A 7,119-nucleotide genomic window follows, 5' to 3' on the forward strand; every position below is an offset into this window, starting at 1 on the left:
GGAATGACTTCCCATGCATCTCGAACCCACTTTGCTATTAACTCTATGTCAGGCTTCATGAGATGTCCTCCTTTTGTTAGTCGGGCTTGACCAGATGACATCCACTCATGCCACATCCTTCATGCACGGTCTTTAAAAGACTTATTCAAAGATACACGTCATAGGACGGCTCAGATTGGTTAGATGTGAGTAAATAAACATTCAAAGCCCTGCAGTGTCAGCGGGGCTTTGAATGAACAGCGGAGAAACGGCAGTCACCCATGAGATAACGGTCACCCGTCCCGTTACCTGGGGAGGGGGTGGGGCCGGGGCCGCTCAGCGAGATGTTACACCTCGCTGGGGTACCACTGACCCGTGTATAAGCCGAACCCCAGTGTTTCAGTACGTTTTTTTTGTGCTGAAAAACTCGGCTTATACACAAGTATAAACGGTATATCATGTTCTACACACACACTCAGTCATATTCGATTCCTATTTTTATAAAATACAAGGACTAGGATTAGGTTGTACCTTTTTGAGAATCAAGAAATACTCACTTTTTCTATACTGTTAAAACCCACTGCCGTTGGGTTGATACTTACGTTGTCAGATGCCATCAGGTCGGTTGTGACCCATAGTGACACCAGAAGGGAACATGGCCTCACCATCATTCCTTTGCAGGAGCACACTGCTGTACCTACAGTGCCAGTCCTCCTGGTTGACGGCCTTCCTCTTTTCATTGCCCCTCGACTGTCCTAGGCATGACGATGTTCTCTGGGAACTGGGCTCTCTTGACAGCATGTCCAAAGTATGTAAGATGTAGTCACTCTTCTACCCTTGCCTCAAAGGGAAGCACGCTGACCATACTTCTTCCAAGACAGATTAGTGACCCTGGAAATCTTGGTGGGAGCCTTTCTCCCACGGAGTGACTTGATTTGAACCACCAACCTGTGGTTTGCAGCCCAACACTTATCCCACAGTGCTACCAGGGCTCTCTGCAGTTTTAAACTTAACAGGCCTATGAGGATGGGGCTCACTGAGCACATCTCCATGAGAGCGTAGGAGTTTAAGGAAAAAGTAGAGAGGTTGGCTATAGGCAAGAATGGCTTCATTCTGATAAGGTTGACCTCAGGAATGAGGACAAGGATGACAGGAAAGGGGCATCTAGTGGAAGTTGAGACTCTTCGGTGTAGGTTTTAGAGCCTACGTTTGATTTGAGAGTTGATCTGTACATTGGAAATGATCTTAATGTCTCGTCCTTTGGGTTATTGTGAGGATCAACTTCAATAATGCAGATACAGTGTTTCCAACAGAGTGGCATGTACTAAGTGCTCAATGCTAGCTAGTGAATGATGTTATTAGCTTAATGTTATTTAACGAAAAGGTACCTTTTGTAAGCTTCTTTAAATTAATGGTTCACCTCTTATATGCAACTGGCCCCCAAGCTTGAGTCCCTTTGGTAGTATTAACAGCTCTTCTGTTGGTTAGCATCGAGGTGTGAACTGCTGGTGGAATTTCTATCGGAGAGCCGACAGTTTACAAGTTTTCTCTAAACAACATTTTGGGTTTGTGGCATTTTATTACAATTGTGAGATAATTTAAAAATAGGGGGCTAGGTAATTTGGGGGGGAACAGGCCCAAATGCCTTTCTCTGTGCTCAGGAGATGTGGAGTAGCTCTGTGACTTACACTGAATGTGTTAATCAGTTTTTGTTAGCAGTGTGGTGTAATGAGCACATTAGCTACAACACCTACATTGGCAGCCAGCACTCTGCTTGTGAAATCTTTCAGAAAACAGAAATCTGGTGGGAAGTGTTCCTGAGCAGTTGAAGTGTTTGTTTTTTTAATAAAGTAGAAAAAAATCTCCCAAATGCAATTGTTTTCTTTACGTCAGATAGGAAGCCAGGGTGGTCCCAGTGGGATGAGAACAGGGCTGCTAACCCACAGGGTTGTCCGTTCAAACCCACCAGCTGCCCCATGGGAGAAGGACGTGGTCTGATTGTTTCCAGGGAGGGAGGGAGAGCCAGTCCAGGCAACCAGATGAGCAGTTCTAGTCTGCTCTTGTCGCTCACCATGTGTCTCAATGGGCTCAGCAGCCAGGGGCCAAACTAAAAAAAAAAAAAAGCTTCTTCTAATACATGTTTTCATCTTATTATATTCATCTAGCATACCGCTTCCCAAACTTATTTAGTCTACAATCCCTTTTTTCCAGGTGAAAAATAATTTATTTTTCGCATTATCCCCTGGCAGTGAAGAACGTTTGTGCTATAGCTCATGATCCGTGGTAAGGTATAGGGATCTGCTTTTGCAACCCTCCTGGGCCCCAGGGGGTGGCATCGCCCACCTCGGGACACAGATTGAACACCACAGCTCATTCATAGTCTGCTATTTTAAGAATGGTGTTAACCTTTTTTGGGAGGCATATGTGTTTTAATGTAAGTCTTTTCTCTCTTTCACAGCCAGTTAACTTATAGTTTTTGAGGTTTAACTCCCAAGAAACCCATCAGCAGAAGTTACAGAAATAATATTCACATTTAAGCATAGTACCTGCCACTGCAGAGGTGCTCCAAAAACAACAAAAGCAAACTCACTACCATCAAGCTAACTCACAGTGACCCCCCAGGGGCTTTCCAAGACCGTAACTGTTTGTGGGAGTAGAATGCCAGTCTTCTTTCCCTCAGATGCTGGTGGTTTTCAACTGGTGTCCATATGGGTCACAGCCCAATGCATAACCACTACTCCACCAGGACTCCTTTAAGAGGTTCTCAGTAAGCTTTTATTGAGTAAATGAATGTAGGAATAAAAACATATTCTTCCCCTGAATTTTGGCTTCATATTCCTTGATTTGAATAGTCTTGCGTTGATTGGTGTGTGACATTATCTTATTCAGCTTATTAATACAGCCTCAATTCTTGTGCCCATAGGTACCCTTTTTTAATGTGCTTGACACTTGGTATAGAACTTTAAATATTATTTAGTGATTTTTTTTGGTATGTGCATTTTTAGTTAGAAAAATTCTCATTGCACGTCCCTGTTGCAGAATTGCCCATAATTTTCTCCCTGTAAAAATATGGTAGATCCTTGCTCCTGTTTTGACATTTTTCACTCAGTACTGTTTGAAACTCTGTATCAGGTTGCATGTACTTGGAGCTAATTGCTCCTACCTGCCACCTAGTAGTATTCCGTGGTGGCAGCCATCCCCATAGTGATGGGCACCTAGGATACCACAAACACTGCCACCGCCACCACCAGTCTTGTACACGCCCCTTTTGGATGCCACTGAGAACTTCTCTGGGATCGTGGCTCAGGGTTGGCACTGTGGCATAGATACTGTCAGATTGCTCAGTAACCTTGTCACTTTAAACCCCACAAGCACTGCATGCCCACGACCTCACCAACACTTGGTATGTCCACATTTCTAATATTTCTCATTCAGCAGTGTTGCGTTTTAGCTTCTGCTTTCTCATGACTAGTGAGTGTTAGCAGTTCTTCATGCTCCAGTGAGTGGCTGTCCTTCGGTGAACTGCCTCTCTACTTCCTTAGTGTTTCCTGTATTTTTCTTGTTGCGGACATCTGAGTCCAAACGCACTGCCCGTGGGGTAGCTGACTCCTAGTGACCAATAGGACAGGGTAAAACTGCCCCTTTGGGTTAGCAGCCCAATGCATGGCCACTATACCCACAGGGCTCCTATGTGATTGCACGAGTGGTGCACTTTGGCAAGCGCTGGATTACTAACTGAGGAGCCCTGGTGGTGTAGTGGGTTGTGAGGTTGGCTAACTGACTGCACAGTCAGCAGTTCGAATCCACCAGTAGCTCTGCAGAAGAAAGACGAGGCCTTCTGCTTTTGTAGCCTTAGAGCCTCAGAAACCCAAAGGGGCGGTTCTGTTCTGTCCTGTAGAGTTGCTATGAATTCAAGCCGACTTGATGGCAGTGGCTTTTGAGTGGGACGGCTCATTAAAAGATTAGCGGTGCGTACCCCACCTGGAGTTGCCTCAGAATCCAGGCCTAGCGCTCTGCCTCTGCGAGCTCACAGCCCTGAAAACCCCGTGGAGCTCATGTCTACTCAGAACACACGGGGCCTTCCCGAGCTGGGATCAACGCCCCAGCAACCAACACCGTCCATCTGTCTGCCTGTCTGTGACTGTCCTTTTGCAGTTTTCTTTGGTATTCTTTTTTGCACAGAAATGTTGTCAAGTCTATCAAAGAGTGAATGGAAATAGATCCGGGCACACTCATTCATCGCAGCAATGCTGTTCACAATGGCAAGAGGACGGAGATGACCAAAATGCCCACTGATGGCACACGGGTACACAGTGTGGTGCCTGCACAGAGTGGGACACTCCGCCGTGTTAGAGGAGAAGGGATGGGTGAACCTGGAGGACATTGCAGTTAGGGAAACAAGTCCGTCACAAAAGCACAAATACTCTGAGGCATTGTGGAATGTCAGGATCAGATGTACACACTAAAGGAAACTTCCTTTGATGGTTATCAGGGGAAGGAGGGTGAGTTACTGGCTAGAGCAGTGGGTCTCAACCTTCCTAATGCCACGACCCTTTGAAACAGTTCATATTGTGATGACACCCCCCAACCATAAAATTATCTTTGTTACTATTTCATAACTGTAATTTTGCTACTGTTATGAATCGGACGACCCCTATGAAAGGGTTGTTCGGCCCCTTTGGGTTGAGAACATTCGACCCACAGGCAGGTTGAGAACCTCTGGGCTAGAAGATATGCTTGTTAATTTGGGTGAAGGGAAAGACAATATACAGTAAGTGGGAGGTTGGCCAGCTATGATGGAGGCAGAGCAAGACCCTGGGAGGAGTGTAAGTTACAGGCAACAGAGGTGAATACTGCTATATGCACACACCTGCAGTAGCGGTGATCTGTGAGTATGTGCATGGATAGACATGAAGGCTGAATGGGCATGAGAGGAGTGAGAGTATACTCCAAAATACATACTATACATAGGTTTGACAAAGGATGTTTTAATGTGGATATTTACTTTTACAGTAAATGTATCTATGAATGTGATGGAGCATACAGGGGACAAAGTTAGGAACATTTTGTACATGGAACCAAATCTTCAAGGAATGAGTCATGGGGCCTAGGAGCTCAGGACCATGGTCTGGTGGAGCCCAAAGTTAATTGGTATAACAGTCCACAAACACAATGCTTGGCATCCTGCTCCAGGGTCTTCCAAGCTCAGGATCAGCCATCTAAGGTGCTGCTACTGCTCTCTTCCCATCCATAGAGAGGAAGAGTGAAGAAAACTGTAGGTGCATGGAAGCAGTTAGTCCAGTGCACTAATGGACCATCACCGCCAGTCTGCTCCCCACAACTCTGAGACCAGAAGAATTAGGCGCCCGGCTATCATTGAGCGGGAGAGAGATGTCGAATAAAACCCAGAAATTGTAAAGATGACCAGGCTTACTAGACAGAGATGGAAAATGGCAGCACCCTTGAGACTGTGGCCTTGGTCACCCCTCAAGTCAAGAGAACAACTCACCCACTGGCCTAAAAGGGGACATAGTCACACCAAGGAGCTCTGCAGGACAACTTCGAATGCTTGATTTGCCCAAGGGCGAAGCTCAGAAGGGCTCCCATGGAGGAGGACCGGAAGTGGATAACAGGGAGGAAGGGAGATATGCGATGCTCATTTGTGAGGATTGCAATTAATGACACAAAGCGTGTATGAACTGTTGAATGGATGATGTGCTCTGAAAAACTCTACCCAATTCACAATAGAAATTATGTACAAAATAACACACAAAAAAAGAAAATATGTACATAAAAGGGTTTTAGAAAAGTCTGGGAATTTTCCATTATCTTTTCATTTTGTTTTGAATCCCATGATTGTTTTGAATCCCATTTATCTATTTTTTGACATTTTTGGACTTGTTTCCCCCGATCGCCTCCCCATATTTCTTCCCTTTACCATAGGGTTTTTCTTCCTTTCCCACTATGTCTGCAGTGTCTCAGAGTGACCTTCATGAAATAAGAAATGAGAATTGGGATCCCCTGTGCTTTGTTTCTACACAGGAAATGCCTAATCTTCCCAACACCATCTACAAAACCCGTGGTTCTCAACTTTCCCAATGCCGCGACCCTTTCATACAGTTCCTTGTGTGGTGGTGACCCCCAACCATAAAAGTATTTTCATTGCTACTTCATCATTGCCATTTTGCTACTGTGATGAATCGAGTGGTCCCTGTGAAAAGGATCGTTCAACCCCCAAAGGAGTCGCGACCCACCGGTTGAGAACCACTGGACACAGCCATCTACACACTCCAATTGATTTGCGGTGACACCATGATTGTAAACCAAGTTTTCCTTTTGTACACATGGTTCATGAGCATGCGTTCATTTGTCTCCCAGTTTCTCAGGGGGGCACTGTGGGCGTGCTGCTCAGTCATTGTGATATTTTGAGACTCCACTCATTTCCAGTCACCCCTGAGATCAGATCCTATGGTTTCTTATTATTATTAAAAGATCATTTTATTGGGGGCTCTTACAACTCTTATAACAATCCATACATCAGTCGTATCAAGCACACTGGTACATATGTTGCCATCCTTCTTTTCTAGACATTGGCTTTTTTCCCCCAGCCAGTTTGTTTTATTGATGCGCACACCTGTGCCTTGACTGCGTACGTGCGCAGTGGGTACAGCCGCTGCTTCTTGGTCTTCATGTGCAGCCGGCAGCGCTTGGCCTGCAGATACCAGGCTTGGCCTTCCTAGCCTGGTATAACTCGCTGAGGTTCTCCTTCTGTGTCTGGCTGATGACGGTGAGAACTTGAGCTAAGGATTTACGGGCAACTCGGATTTTGGAGAGCTTGGAAGCACACCGCTGCGACAACCCCACCTTCAAGTGGTCCAGCTGTTTGAGCAGCTCTTCCTCCTCCTTGCAGGGATGGTCCCGGGCTTTCATCTTGACCATGGCTGAGCTGTAGAATCCTGCCCAGGGAAAGAGACTATAGACATTTACTTTCTATTGAGCCCTTGGTGTCAGCTCCCTCCGCCCCCCAACCAAGACCCTGTGTCGATACCATGCTTACTGCTCTTGCTTCATAGCATTTCTCAATAAAGGTAGGAGAAATTCCCCGCCCTGGGCTCTTTCTCAGAATGACAGGCTTGTCCC

The 7,119-nt window shown here is 45.9% G+C and overlaps 1 pseudogene; it reads right to left on the bottom strand.

Moving 5' to 3' along the window:
* Window positions 1–6,562: 6,562 nt before the first annotated feature.
* LOC142452506 (large ribosomal subunit protein uL29 pseudogene) lies at window positions 6,563–6,918 on the bottom strand (annotated as a pseudogene).
* Window positions 6,919–7,119: the final 201 nt, after the last annotated feature.

Source organism: Tenrec ecaudatus, chromosome 7 (genome assembly GCF_050624435.1).
Source record: "Tenrec ecaudatus isolate mTenEca1 chromosome 7, mTenEca1.hap1, whole genome shotgun sequence".
Taxonomy (NCBI): Eukaryota; Metazoa; Chordata; class Mammalia; order Afrosoricida; family Tenrecidae; genus Tenrec; species Tenrec ecaudatus.